Genomic DNA, 15,718 nt, shown 5'->3' with positions numbered 1-15,718 from the left:
TTATAGCCTACGCGGCTCGGCACCCCCATCCCCCTCTAGGGCGGGGCGGGGTTCCTGCCGCGGGGCCTGATGGGAAGCGTTTTCCGGGTCTGCGGTTTGCGCCGCGCGGGAGCCGGGGGGAAGGGGTGGGGAGGGCGGGAGTTCTGGCGCATGCGTCGCCCGCGCGCGGCCTGCCCCTGGGCGAGGCGGGGGCTGGAGCGCAGTTGGGGAGCGGCGGCTGCGGAAGGGCGGGGCCCAGAGCCTGATGGTTTTCAAAAAGGCCGCGATGGCGTTGGCCCTCCTGTTCTGAGGCCGCCGCGCGCTCGGCGATGCAGGGAATCCTCACCCTTCTGCTGTAACAGATTAGGAAATGGAGTCTCAGGCCCGCGAGTGCCTCGGATCGTGCAGCCCCGCGGGAGGTGGCGCTAGGAGGCGCGTCCACAACTGCCTCCTCCCTAAGAAATGATTCTGCCTAAATCCGGCTTTGTGTCCGACCCAGCACTGAGCCAGAGGGTATCGCTGTCAAGTATAACGTAGACTCCGCTTTATTGTGGGGCACTGGTATTTTGGGGATTCTTGGTGTCGTGAGGTTTCCTGGGTCACTCTTCATAATGGTTAGTTCTGGGCCTGGTCTGAACGAACTGTCCAGCCTGTGGTCCTAGTTTGGGGTTTTTGAAGGACCAGCCCAAGATTCTGGGGCCCAGGGAGCTCCAAGATTTGAGACCCTAATGGTAGGTTACAACTAAAATGATTTTGTCCCTGACATTCGTGTCCTGATTCCTAGGAACCAAGCTCTTGTAAAGAGGAATCCCACCTGTAAGATCGCCAGTCTGAATGACGATCCCGGAGCAGGGCTGCAGAGCAGAGGAGGGCGAGGCAGAGAAAGAGCAGGCTGTAGATTTGCAGGGCTAGTAGCAGTATGTGATCCTTGTGTTGTGCAAGCCACCCTTCAACCTTGACAACCTGAGGTCTGAGCCAGGTTTTAGGAGAGGTGAGTAAGGGCTAAGGCCAAAGGGCAAGCCTGCCAAGGAAAGGTCACTTCATTTGCAGGTTTGAGAGAGGATGGTCTGGGAGAAAGAAATACCACCTACCACCAAGAAAATTCTTTTTTTTGGGGGGGGGGTGGTGACGGCATTTTTCTTTTATTGAAGTATAGTTGACATACATTATATTGGTTTCAGGCATACAACATAGTAATTTGACAATTATGTACAGTACAAAATTCTCACCACGGCAGGTGTAGTTACCCTCTGTGGGTGACACTGGTTTTCAACCCACCAAGAAAATTCTGAGACCTAACAGACTTTGATGTCTTTCAAATGCTCCACCCTTTTCAGATCCTGAGGGGCCCTTATGCCACATGCGGCATTGACAGATGTGTTGCATCCTCTCCTCTGACTTCGCAGACTCAGAAGGTAGTGCAGGAAAGAACTTCTGGGTTACCTGTTTCTGCCTACAATGAAAGATGAAAAACACTGAGCCAGAGAGGGTAAATGTCAGGGTCCTCCTGTTCATGTGCGTTCTAACCAATAGTCGGATTTTCAGATACAGTTAAGTCAAAACGGGCTTCCATCAAAAGACAGAAACTACTGTTGAGGTAGTTAAGGACCAAAGGATGTTCTCCTACAGGAGAACATTTTATCCAGCTAGTGAGTGGAGTTTTATAGGTGAGAGAATCCAGGGAGGTGCAAAGTAGGTCAGATCTCTTGTGATTATTTTTTCTTTCTTCTCCCCTAGCTCCACCTTTGTAGTTCCCTACATGTTTCCTAGTTCCGTAGAAAATGAATAGATCTCAGGTGAGTTGTTTATTTTCCCTATTTTGTTTACTGTGACTGTATGAGGCTTTTAAGGGTCAATAGGTTAGAATGGAAATATAGAAATAGATGAAAATCAGCTTCAGGGAAAATAGCCAGGAGCGCATCAATATGAGGACAAAGTGGTGTGCAGAAATGTGCAGGTTTTATATTACAGCCAAATCTGTCCGATTCTTCTGATAGTCGTAGCAAAAATGCAGACATTTTCTGTTGCATGGTTTGAATTGGCCCCTGAAGAAACTGTCATGCTAATTCCTCAGAAGACATAAGAGTTCTTAAAAATGTTCCTGTCTTGTTTTTCCTGTGTAACATAGTAAATAATCTTTCAGTTACTATGAGAAGTAATGCAGTCTGCTGCCTATAATTGCTCCTCAAGGGAAGCAGGACACTTGTGCTAAAGGAGAACTCAGTCAGTCCAGGTTTCTAAAGGCCAAAACACCATGGTGCCATAGACCTCTTTCTTTTTTTAAAAAATGTTTGTTTATTTATTTTGATAGAGCATGCGCAAGTAGGGGAGGGAGAAAGAGGATCCAAAGTAGGCTGGAAAGCGCGGGACTTGATCCCATGAACTGTGAGATGGTGACCTGAGCTGAAATCAAGAGTTTGATGCCTGACCCACTGAGCCACCCAGGTATGCTCCCACCCCCATCGACCTTTTTCTGCCTAATCCAGGCATAGAACCAGGGGTGTCTCCAAAAAGAATGGATTATACCACCTTCAGATAATCTTTAATGATATGTATAGAGTGTGCAACAGATGGGTTAAAGGTATTTTCTGGCAAATGTTTCCCCATTTCCTTTCCATATTTCAAATCAAATCACTGTTGGATCTGTCTGGTAAGGGACATTAGTGATCTTATTATGGCAAATGTCATGGATACTTTAGTACTGAAGTTACTTTAATTAAGGTAATGCTCAGTGAATTGAGCATTCTGTCCAGTTTTTACGTTCATGTCCAGTCTCTCCTAGAATGTCTTGTTGGTTGTTTTCTGGTCTATTCCTCCTTCTGGAATTCTTTTCTGTCCTCTCAGTAGAGTCTTCTTCCTCTTTTTGCCTCTTATTGTTTCTCCCACAGTGTCTGTTATTGATCTCCTCACTCTCCAGTGATTGTCCTCACTCTCCTGGTCTTGCTGACTAATCTGTTCTCTCTGGAGATGTACCATTTGCTGGGATGCTTGAATCTGGCTCTCTGGTCCAGCCCTCTCCCCTACCTTAGACCTTAATGGCCAACTGTGAATGGCTCGTCTAAAGGCCCTTCAAACTCTATAGATCCCCCCGCTGCCCTGCCACCCTTCTTTATTTCCTACTAAATGTTATTACCAGCCAGCTCATCATCCAGGTAACAAACATAGCTTTTGTTCTAAGTGCTGGACTTTGCCTGCAACCTACACATCCAGTTGGTAAATAAATCTTGTTACTTTCAAGTTGTTAATGTTTCTTTCTTTCTTCTTCTTCTTTTTTTTTTTTGAAATTGAAATTAAGTGCACAAATCGGAAGGGTACAACTTGAATTTTTCGTACACTATGCATCTGGGCGGCTATCACCCAGGTCAGAATAAGGGTCATTTTCTGCAATGCAGAAGAATTCCTTTGTGTTCTTTCCAAGACAGTACTTGCCCACTCTCACTCGAGGGGAACCATTATTTTGATTTCTATTAACATTTATTAGTTTTGTCTTATTTTAAACTTCATATAAATAGAATCATGCAATATATGTTCTTTTGTGTCTCATCTGACTTCTTTTACTGAGTGTTACGTCTGTAACATCATCCGCGGGTAGCACTAGTTTGTTTTTTTCCCACTGTATGACTCTACCACAGTTCATCCATTCTGCTCTAGATGGATATTTGGGCTGTTTTTAATTCTGGCTTTTGTATATGTCTTTTGGTGTACATATGCACTTGATTCTGAGGAATATAAACCTAGAAGTGGAATTGATGGGTCTTAGAACATATGTATGTTTGGCTTTGACAGATTTTGCCAGTGGTTTGACAAAATAGTTGTACTACTCTACCTTCCCACCAGCCATCCCCCAGTCCTGTTGCACTGTATCCTTGACCCTTGACAGCGTTTGATATTGTTTGTGAGGTTTCTTTTGTTTTCATTTTCTTTCTTTTCTTTTCATTATTTGGTGAGTGAATGTAGTGGTATCTCATTGTGATTTTAATTTGCACTTCTCTGAAGGCTGATGATGTTGAGCATCTTTCCATATTAACTGACCATTCTGATATCTTTTTGTTGAAGTGTGTTTCAGTCTTGTCCATTAAAAATTTTGGTAGCTTGTCTTTGCTGTGTTAACTTGTAGGAATTCCTTGTATGTTCTTTATAGGAGTCCTTTGTCGGATACATGTACTGCAAATATCTTCTTTGAGACTTTTTCTGAATTTAATCAAGTCCAGTTTGTCGATCTTTTCTTTAATTGTTAGTGCTCTTTGTGTCCTGCTTAAAAAATCTTTGCCTGTCCAAAAGTCGTAAGGGAATCCATCTGTGCTTTCTTCTAAAAGCTCGGATTGTTTTACTTTCACATTTAAGTGTATGATCCATTTTGAATTATTATATATAAATGCATACACATGTATCTTTCCCTGTCTCTTTTTTTGTCATGAGCTATGGCTATCCCGTTTTTGTAGTACCTTTTATGAAAAAGACTTCCTTTCCCACGAGAATTTTGTTGAAAATCAGGTGACCATGTATGTGTGTGTCTCTTTTTGGATTCTTATTTCTCTTCAGTTTTCTCTTTATCTAGCCTCATGCCAATACTACCCTGCCCTTATTATTATAGCTTTATAAAAAGTATTCATATCTGTGGGAATATGTTTTTTACTTTCATTCTTCAAGATTTGTCTTGGCTACTTTAAGTCCTTTGTATTTCCATATAAACTTTATAATAATCTTTGTCAACTCTCTCCCCCCCCCTCTCCCCGCCAATCTGTTGGAATTTGGTATGACATTGAATCTATAGATTGATTTGGCAGACTGGTCATATTAATAAAGACTTGAATTTTCTTTTTTTTTTTTAAGTTTATTTATTTTTGACAGAGAGAGAGGCAGAGAATGAACAAGGGAGAGGCAGAGAGAGATGGAGACACAGACTCGGAAGCAGGCTCCAGGCTCTGAGTTGTCAGCACAGAGCCTGACGCGGGGCTCGAACTCACAAACTGCGAGATCATGACCTGAGCTGAAGTCAGATGCTCAACCAACTGAGCCACCCAGGCGCCCCAAGACTTGAATTTTCAATTCATGAACATGACATTTTTCTTCATTTAGGCTCTCTTTTTCTCAGCACTGTTTGATAAATTCTATATATACGTCTTGTACTTTTTTTTATTAGAGTTATCCTTAGTTGAAAATTTTTCTCCTTATTTGGGTGTTGCTGATATATAGAAATATAGTGAATTTTTGTATATTGAACTTTTTTTAGTGACCTTACTGTGATGTCTCTCCCAATAGGATGGAGGTGAAAGAATTCACCAGAGGCAGAACAAAGGAGATAGAAGTTTATCAAATACACCCCAAGGGAGTAGAGGGCAGGACAGCAAAGCAGAGGTTGTCTGCAATAAGGCAGTGGTGGGGGCTGTATTTAAAGGGGAAAAGTGAGAAGGTAGGGGACAAATGGAATTTTCCCTTTCTTGGTAACTCTGCGTGGTTGTAACTAGCCCACTGATTAGTTAAGGCCTATGGATATTTTGAGGTGTGTCATCTAATGAGACTGTTTGTATTCAGCCAGGGGATTGGGGTCCCCCTGGGCCCTTTCTATATTCATTGTTCAAGGCTGTTGCCTAAATGTGGCCTCTACACTTACCATTTATTAACTCATATTTCATCTGTAAATTATTTTGGATTTTCTACCTACACAACTATGTTGTATGGACATTTTTTACTTTTTCTTTTGTCTTTTTTTAAAATTAAAAAAAAAAATTTAGAGAGAGCTTGCAAGTGGGGGGAGAGGGGCCGAGGGAGAGAGAGAGACAGAAAGAGAGAATCTTAAGCAGGCTCCATGCTCGGCACAGAGCCCAATGTGGGGCTCTCTCCCATGTCCCTGAGATCATGACTAGGGCCAAAATCAAGAGTTGAATGCTCAACTAACTGAGCCACTTGGGTGCCCCCATTTAATAGATTTTCGTTCATTTAAAAATTTATATTTTTTTATTTTGTCTCTTTATTGCTGTGGCTAGGAGCTATAAAGTACTATGGAATAGAACTAGTCCATCCTTGCTTGCTTTCCAGTCTCAAGGGAAAATTTTTAATATTTTATCACTTTGATGTGTGCTGTATGTTTTTTTGGTAGATATTCTTTGGAAAGTTTCCTTCTGCTCCTAGTTTGCTGAGCGTTTTTATCATCCAGTGGGTGTTGATTACTGAGATGATTATATACGGTTTTCTCCTGTGTTCTTTTAATGATTGATATTAGCATGTTGGTTGAGGTAAATCTATTAGTGCTTGATTTTCAGATGTTAAACCAGGAAAAAAATCCCCCCTGGCCTTTTTATTCTATCACCTTTAAATATGTTTCATGATAAGTTGTCTACAGTTTTTGTCTTTGTCTTTGTTCATGAGAGAGACTGTTATTTTCCTTTCTTATAATGTCTTTGTCAGGTTTTATGTCAATTTTATACTGGCCTCAAAAAACTTGTTACTGATTTCCTCATTACCTCATCTCTGGAAGTGTTTGCGTAAGATTGGTATTACTTATTTTTTATTTATAAAATTAAGTGAATTTATCTAGGGTCTGGATTTTCTTTATGGAAATTTGAAAAAATGTTTATTTTTAAGAGAGAGAGACAGAGTGCGAGCGGGAGAAGGGCAGAGAGAGAGAGAGGGAGTCACAGAATCCGAAGCAGGCTCCAGGCTCAGAGCTGTCAGCACAGAGTTTGATGGGGCTGGAACTCATGAACCATGAGATCATGAGCTGAGCTGAAGTCAGACACTTAACTGACTGAGCCACCCAGGCTCCCTTCTTTCTGGAAAATTTTAAAGTATAGATTTAACTTCTTTATATTAAGGAAATCTTGCTTTAGAACACGATAAAAGTTGTGGTTGTTTCTTCCCAGTTTGTCACTTGTCATCCCCAAGTGGGAATAGGTGCTTTTTGTTCCAGCGAAAAGCATGGCTCACACACACCAGTTCAGTTAACCAGAGTCCCACAAAGGGTTACTCACAGTTTGCTTTGCTTTCCAGCTCTTTCTCCCTGGACTGATCTTCTGGGAGGGAGCCAACAATGGTTGTTAATTTAGCATCCTGCTATGAACTAAAAACCTTAAAACCCTATCTTCTCCCTTCGTTTTTTTTTAGTCAAATTCAGCAGTGCCCTCCATTGCTGAATCCAGTGGTAAAAGGCTTCTTCTTACGTGCTCTTTTAGTCACTTTTGACACCACTGGCTACTTTTTCCTTCTGATTCACTTGATTCACTTGGCTTTCACACTCTGTTAATATTCCTTCTCTCTCATTTGCTCGTTCCTCCTTTTCTTCCTACCTCTGAATGTTGGTGTGCCCTAGAGCTCAGTCCTTGGTCCTGGTCCTTCCTCTGTCTGAGCACCCCCTCTCCTTGACGGTCTCGTCTGTTCTCATCTGCTGATAATCTCTGGCCTGCAGATCTCTTCCTGCACTTGAGATGCATGTATCTAACTGCTCTCTGTCTCCACTTGAATGTTTTATAGACTCAAGGTCAGTGTAACTAAAATTGACTTCCTGGGCTTCCCCTCCCAAACCAGCCCCCTCTGGTGCCTTCTCCTTGTTTAATAGCAGACTCTTTGGAATCATCCTTGACCTTTAAAAAAATTTTTTTTTAATTTTTCTTGTGCTCCATATCTTCTTTGTCAGCACAACCACTGGGTCCTGTATCTAACATGTATCGAAAGTGTGACCTCTTCTGATCTTCTCTGCTGCAGCTACCCTCACCAGGCCAGAATAATTGATCTGCTGTTGTCTAGATTATAGAAATAGTTACAGAGCAGGTCTTGCTGCTTCTCAATCCTGGCCCCTCTGCACAGCATCCACAGTGCTCTTTGTAGAATATGAGTCAGGTTCTTTTAGGTCGCTCCTCTGTTCAGCATCTACATTTTTCTGAGTAAAAGCCCAAGTTCTTATAGTGGCTTATGTGGCTCATTTTTGATCCATTTTGATCTCACTTCCTTAGCCCCTTGATCACTGTGCTCCAGCCCTGCTTGCTTTCTTGCTGTTCTGGAAACATACCATGCGCAATGCCACCTTCATCCTTGTACCAAATGTACCTTCCAAATGTGCTTTACCCAGGGAGCCTGGTGGTGCACTCCCATTCCTCCTTAGGGCTTGGCTCAAAGGTCACTGCTCAGTGAGGTCTAGGCAAACTCCCAGCTTAAAATTGCTACGCTAACCCCCAGTGTTCGCATCGCCTAATTTTGGTCTACTTTGTTTTTTGTTTTTGTTTTTAATTAAAAAAACACTTTTTTTTTTTAACATTTATTTATTATTGGGAGACAGAGAGACACAGACTGTGAGCAGGGGAGGGGTATAGAGAGGGGAAGACACAGAATCTGAGGTAGGCTCCAGGCTCTGAGCTGTCAGCACAGAGCTCTACGTGGGTCTCGAACTCACAAACTGTGAGATCATGACCTGAGGGGAAGTCAGTCGTTTAACAAACTGAGCCACCCAGGTGCCCTGGTCTACTTTGTATTTTTAACATAGCACTTTTCATCTAACCTACTCTACGGTTTCTTTATTATTATATAGTTTACCCTCTGTTTTCCCCTTTCTGAATCAATGTAACCCCCCCCCCCCCACCAACCCCTGAAGGCTAGAGGAGGTGAATTTTGTTTTTCACTGTTGTATCCCAAGTACCTAGGACAGCGGCACATAGTGTTGAAAATCATTAAATGGGGTGAGCAACCTGTGTGGCTCAGTTGGTTCAAGTGTCCAATTTTTGTTTTCAGCTCAGGTCATGATCTCACAGTTTGTGAGTTCAAGCCCCATGCAGAGCTTTGCACTGACAGCATGGAGCCTGCTTGGGATTCTCTGTCTCCACCCCTCCCCGCCCCACACTCTTCCTTGCTTGTGCTCCTATGCTCTCTCTCAAAATAAATACATAAACATTAAACAAAACAAGAAGTGCCCACTTTGTTCTTTTCTAGGAAATTAGTAATTTGGATGTTGGTTACTTTTCTTTGACCTAGTTTTTAATTTGGAGACCATCTCATGAGTTAATGACTTTTTGGTAGAGATTATATTTTTCATTTCGGTTTTATATGTCATAATCAGACAAAGTAGGTTATAAAACCTCTTTTATAGAATTTATAGAATTTAATAATATTTTCTCTGAAACCACAGTATAACAGAACAATTATAAGCGGATCTTTATCGTCAGATGACCCGATTCCAGTTAAGGATGACCTTAGAAAGTCGATAACTTTTTTCTGTCTCAGTGTTCCTATCTGTTAATTGGGGGGAAATAATACCTATGTTATAGGTTTGCCCTGAATATGAAATAATTTATATTTAAAATATTCTGTGAAAGGTACTCTTCCAAGTAAGTGCCTGTTAAATTTTAGCTGTCATTTATTACCTGACACAAGGGTTAAATAAACTCCACTTGATACTTGTCCTTTTTTTTTTTTTTTAAATTTTTTAAATGTTTATTTAATTTTGAGACAGAGAGAGACACAGCATGAGCACGGAAGGGGCAGAGAGAGAGGGAGACACAGAATGTGAAGCAGGCTCCAGGCTCTGAGCTGTCAGCACAGAGCCCGACACGGGGCTCGAACTCACGAACTGTGAGATCGTGACCTGAGCTGGTCGGACGCTTAACTGACTGAGCCACCCAGGCGCCCTGATACTTGTCCTTTCTTATTGATAGAGATATATTGTCTCTCACTGTAATTGTGGTTTGTTTTCTTTAACCAAATTATTCTGTAATTATGGCAATTTTTAAAAACCTGTTTGGATGCATGTAGATTTAACTTAAATGTTGATTAATTTTTGTCATTTATCATCATTACATGATGTCTGTCTTTGCCCTACTGAAAGTAAAGGCTGTAAATTGTAGTTAATCTGATATAAATAAAGCCATGCTTGCCTCCCTTTTATTTGCATTTTTTGGTAACATTTTGTTCATTCCTTCATTTTTCACCATTCCTTATCACTTTCAGATTTATTTTTTTATAAACAACAAATGTCAGCATTTTGGTTTTTTTGATCACCATGTCAGTCCGTCTTGGATAAGAAATATATCCATTCACATTTTCTGCAATAATCCATATATTTGGTTTTATATATCCATCTTAGTTTGCTAAATATTATATTTTAGCATAACACAAATATATACCACAATTTTATGCTACTAATTGTACATTTTCAGAAACTTTACTTTTTCTGGCTTGTTCAAACTTCTTAGTGTTTAATTTTTCTTCTTTGTTAATCTGGTAGACTTCTGATTCTTAATTCTCACAGTTACCAACTTACTGCTGAATATTATAACTGAGCGCATATCTACTGACACATCAGGATTAAGCTTCATGGCTCTTCTGCTGCTCCGTGGTGTAGCAACTGCTACCCTTCCTCCTCCAGCCCCTCTTAGACGATCTTAGAAAGCTTTGGTCTCCTGCACCCCATACCCAGACTCCTTCATTTTGCTAACTTATCAGTGTATCATTGGTCCTTCCTTACGGAGAGTCTCTTCTGTTTCAACAGGTCTTTAACATTACGTGGTACATTTCACATCACGTTAATATTATCCATCTAGTTGTAGCTGTGTATCACCAACAAGATCTGTTGTTTCCCACTCCTTCCCCTCCTCTTCACCTTCCCCTTGCTTGAGACTTGTTTGGCATCTTATTTGTACCTCCTCAGCATTTTCTCTGCAGAGATCCCGTAGGTGATTTATTCTTTGAGGCCCTGCCCGTTTGAACATATCCGATTTGGGGCCTGTCATATGAAAAGCAATTTATTTGTGTATAGCATTTCTGCATTGAAATTCTTTCTCATAATCTAATTGTGTTTTTGCTTTCACCACTGCAGAGGAGAAATCTAAAGTTAGGATATATCTCTTTACTTTGTGAGTCAGTGTTCTTTCATCTGGAAGCTTATAAGAGTTTATCTTTGTCATTCAGTGTTATATAAATGTATGCCTCGGTGCATCTTTTTTATTCTAGGTTGGTGGGCCTTCCATCTATCCTTCCTTCCTTCCTTCCTTCTTTCCTTCCTTCCTTCCTTCCTTCCTTCCTTCCTTCCTTCCTTCCTTCGGATGTGTGTGCCCCGTGGGAACATGAGCAGGGGGAGGGGCAGAGGGAAAGAGAGAGAGAATCTTAAGCAGGCTCCACAGACGGCTCAATCTCAGGACCCTGGGATCAGGACCTGAGCCAAAATCAAGAGTCAGATGCTTAACCATTTAACCAACTGAGCCACCCAGGTGTGCCTGGCTGTATCTGCTTTCAAAGCTTTAGATATTTCACTCCATTCTTCTTGCTTGCATGGATTCTGAGAAGTCTATTGTAATTCTTATCATTGTTCCTTTGTAGGTAAGGTGCACCCCCCTCCCCCCAGCCTTCCCCCACCTCCCACTTCTTTGCTTCTTTCAGGATTTTCCCCTTTGTCTTTGATTTTCTGCAGTTTAAATATGATGTGACTAGATGTGGTTTTCTTGGTATTTTTCCCACTTGGTATTGTCTGAACTTCCTGAATCTGTCATTAATTTTGGAATTTTTTGGTCATTGTTACTTCAGATACTGCCTCTGTTCTGCTTCTGGCACTCTACTTATGCATATATTATACCTTTTGATGTTGACCCACAGTTCTTGGATGTGCTATTTTTTTCATCCTCTTTCTGTTCACATTTCAGTTTGTGTAGTTTTTATTGACCTATTTTTAAGTTCACTGGTTTTTTCCTTGTGATGTGCCCATCAAAGGCATTCCTCAATTCTATTACTGTGGCTTTGAATTCTAGCATTTCCTTTTTTTTTCTTGGAATTTCTATTTCTCTGCTTATATTACTCGTTTGTTCTTGAATATTGTCTAATTTTTTCATTCAACTCTCTAACATATTAATCATAGTTATTTTAAACTCCCTGTGTCGTACTTCCAACATCTGTGTTGTATCTGAGTCTGGTTCTGATGACTACTTTGTCTCTTCTGTGTGCTTTTTTTCTTGCTTTTTGATATGCTTTGCAACTTTTTTTGAACGCTGGACATGTATCCTGTAACAGAACTGAGATAAATGGGTTTATAATGTGAGGATTTATGTTAATTTGGCTAGGAGATGGGCAATGTTTAATGTTTTTTAAACAGCTGTAGGTACCAGAGTCTTCAAATGTCTTTACTGTCCTTTTTTTTTTTTTTTTTTTAATTTTTATTTATTTATTTTGAGAAAGAGCTTGCCCTGGAGCACACGTGCATACGAACATACATGGGCAGGGAAGGCCAGAGACAGAGGGAGAGAGAGTATCCCAAGCTGACAGCGAGGAGCCATCATGGGGCTTGATCTCATAAGATCATAGCCTGAGTCAAAATCAAGAGTCCGATGCTTAACCAACTAAGCCACCCAGGCACCCCTAAGTGCCCTTGTTTTTGATTCCCCTCTTGACTTTGGCCTTCTCTGTCTTGAAACTGTATAGCTTTTTCATCTGTTATCTGTTGTTACTGCCCTGGAGCCTGTTGATGTGGTGGGAAGTTGTAGAGAGGGAAGCATTTTGTAATCTTATGATTAACTTTCAGTCTTGTATTGGGCCAGGGTCCTGGTATTCTTATAAGCTGGAACACTGTTACTATTTCATTGTATTTATTTTATGTTTAAATGTGTTCTGTTTTTTTGAGGTATAATTGACAAATACAATTGTAAGATATTTAAAGTGGAGGGGCACCTGGTTGGAAGAGCGTGAAACTCTTGATCTCAAGGATTATGAGTTCAAGCCCCATGTTGGGTGTAGAGATTACCGAAAAATAGAAACTTTAACAACAACAAAAAATGTGATTCGATGTACATGTACATTGTGAAAGTATTCCCCCATCTAGTTAATTGTTTGTTACATCTGTTCCCTCACATACTTATTTGGTTTTACTTTCTGGTGAAAACATTTAAGTTTTCCTCTCTTAGCAAATTTCAATTACATGGGATAGTGTTACCAGCTATAGTTACCATGTTGTACATTAGATCCTCACTTCATTCATCTTACAGCTGAAGATTTGTAACCTTTTACCAAACTCTCCCTGTTTCCACTACCGGCCAGCCCCTGGCAGTCACTTTTCTACCTTTTGTTCTGGAGTTTGACTTTTTTAAGATTCCACGTATACATGATGCTGGGCTATATTTATTTGTCTTTCTCTGTCTGACTTACTTCATCCAGCATGATAATGATTTCAGAATCTATCCATGTTGTCCCAAATAGGAAGAGTTCCTTCTTTCTCATGGCTGAATCATAGTCCTTAGTGTATGTATGTATACCCCACATCTTTGTCCGTTCATCTGTTGATGGACAACTTAGGTTGTTTCTGTATCTTGGCCATTGTGGGTAATGCTGCAGTGGATATGGGAGTATAGGTATCTCTACAATATCCTGTGTTCTTTCCCTTTGGATATGTACCCAGAAGTGGGATTGCTGGATCATATTTTTAATTTTTAAAAAAGTTTTTTTAATGTTTATTTTTGAGAGAGAGACAGAGCACGAGTGATGGAGGGGCAGAGGAAGGGAGACAAAGAATCTGAGGCAGGTTCCCGGCTCCAAGCTGTCTGCACAAAACCTGACGCGGGACTCAAACTCACAAGCCGTGAGATCATGACCTGAGCCGAAGTTGGAGGCTTAACTGACCGAGTCACCCAGGCGCTCCCATATTTTTAATTTTTTGAGCATCTTCCATGCTGTTTTCCATAGAGGCTGCACCAATTAATATTTCTACCAATAGTACACAAGGATTCCCTTTCCTCCGCAGCCTCACCAGCACTCAGGTATCTTAGACCTTTGTGTTGTCTAAGCTGCCTTTGTTTTCAGTGGCTCCTGGTAGTTAAGGGCGTGCCAAGAACTGTCAGTGTACCAAAGGCAAGGATCTCAGTTGGCACCTAGATGCAGGCTTATTGGAAGCTGAACCATCAGGCAGCAGCTGGGAAAATACGTAGTTAGGCCCTTTCCAGGGAGAAATTGGAGATGGGCTTTTTTTAATGCTCCCTCTGTGCCAGGCTTGGGTATATACTCATGGGGATGGGATTGTCCTACACCTGTTTAGAGCTGTTTGTTTGCTATAGTCCTGTGAGTCTCATGAATGTAAGTCCCGGTGACTGTCAGAGCCAGGTGATCTGGGGGCTTGTCACTTGGGCAGTAACCATGAAAGCTGGGGTGCCAGATAATATCCAGGGTCCTGCCAGGCAGATACTGGCTCTTTGCGGTGGGTTTTAGGGAGAAGGTAGAGGTGGTGTCATGGTTTCTCTGGCTTTCTGGGAGGATCCAGTTAACTGCCTGCTAAAGTAGATGCCTGGCCTTCAAGTAGCAAAAGTATGCAAATGGACCTCTTTTGGAAAAAGACTGGGAGATCTTGTTCTTTCTGCATGGAGACGTGGGATTATAGCTTTAGCATCTCAGGAGTCTGTTAAGAACTGTTCTTTGTTTACTTTATAGTCTTGTGGTTCTTTTTTAAAATCTTTTTTTTAAACGTTTTTATTTATTTTTGAGAGAGAGAGAGAGAGCATGAGCGGAGGAGGGACACAGAGAGAGGGACAGAGGATCCGAAGCAGGCTTTGCACTGCCAGCAGCAAGCCCATGTGGGGCTCGAACACACGAACTGTGAGATCATGACATGAGTCAAAGCTGGACGCTCAACTGACTGAGCCACTCAGGCATCCCTATAGTTTTGTAGCTCTTATGGAAGCAAGCACTGTTGGCTTTCAGAGCTTGGTGTTTTGGGGGCCTGTCCAGGTAGGAATCTTAAGAGTTGAGGCACTAGATGTGGGGTCTAAACCTTTGCTCCTCATGGAAAAGCTTGGAGTTGGGAGTTCACTCTTGATTATATTAGCACCATACCATGAATGGGGTTTATGGTGAGCTATGTATGAGTGTTTCCTATCCAATTCGATGTGGGTATTTTCTTGTTCACTGCTTATGAAGGCGTCACTCAGCTAGGTTCTGAATTTCTTTCAGAGGAATTGTACGTTGCTGTAGATTCAGCATGTTGATTGGAGCAGGTGACTTCAGGAGCCTTCTATGTCGCCATTTGGACCAGAGTCTGTTACTATTTTAAATGCCCGGGAAAGAAGGCTCAGTCTTCTTAGGACCTCCCATGTGTACTTGGCAGTCACTTTCCTTTGTCGTATGCTCTAGGAGATTTGTACGACTGGTCAGTTATGTTTACTGTTTCAAGCCTTCAGTTGAGAGTTTTAGTTTTCATAATTTACCTGTCAATTTTTAACTTTTGATAACTCATTCTTTGATGACTCCATGTAATTGAAATCAATTCTTACTTTAAACAGGGTTTTTTTGTATCTATCTATATCATATTGAGTGCCATTGGAATTAAAAGCAGATTTTCTTCCATTTTTCATGATTTTTTAAATGTTTATTTATTTTTGAGAGAGAGAGAGAATGAGCAGGGCAGGGGCAGAGAGAGAGGGAGACAGAATCCAAAGCAAGCTCCAGGGTCTGAGCTGTCAGCACCGGGCCCAATGGGGGGCTTGAACCCACAGACTGTGAGATCATGACCTGAGCTGAAGTTGGATGCTTAACTGACTGAGCCACCCAGGCACCTCTTTTGTTGTGATTTTGGTTTTTTCATGTTTAGTTGTTTAGATTATCTTAATTCTTACTGTTGTGCCTTTGGTTTCCATAAAATATCTCTGCTTTTTCATTTTGTGTTTATTTTCCACAAGTGAAGAACTGTGTGTTCAATGTGGGTTGCTAGTTTTATTTTTACCTTCCAGATAATTCTTTTTCATTTTTTATGACCTGTTCTTCCAGGCTTCTGAGTGAAGTTCTCTCA

General features: G+C 41.3%; 1 long non-coding RNA gene across 3 annotated transcripts in view; it reads left to right on the top strand.

Annotated features, from left to right (window-relative positions):
* The first annotated feature begins 239 nt into the window (after positions 1 to 239).
* LOC125933370 (uncharacterized) overlaps positions 240 to 15,718 on the top strand; it is a 55,977-nt gene continuing 40,498 nt past the window's right edge. Inside the window, exons 1-3 of one of the 3 annotated variants that reach the window (XR_007460929.1) lie at positions 240 to 1,775; positions 2,291 to 2,424; positions 4,813 to 13,620. This is a non-coding gene — a long non-coding RNA (uncharacterized LOC125933370). The other 2 variants (XR_007460931.1, XR_007460930.1) reach the window with 2 other exon arrangements.

Source organism: Panthera uncia, chromosome D2 (assembly GCF_023721935.1).
Source record: "Panthera uncia isolate 11264 chromosome D2, Puncia_PCG_1.0, whole genome shotgun sequence".
NCBI lineage: Eukaryota > Metazoa > Chordata > Mammalia > Carnivora > Felidae > Panthera > Panthera uncia.
This window is presented reverse-complemented; position numbering and strand designations above follow the sequence as displayed.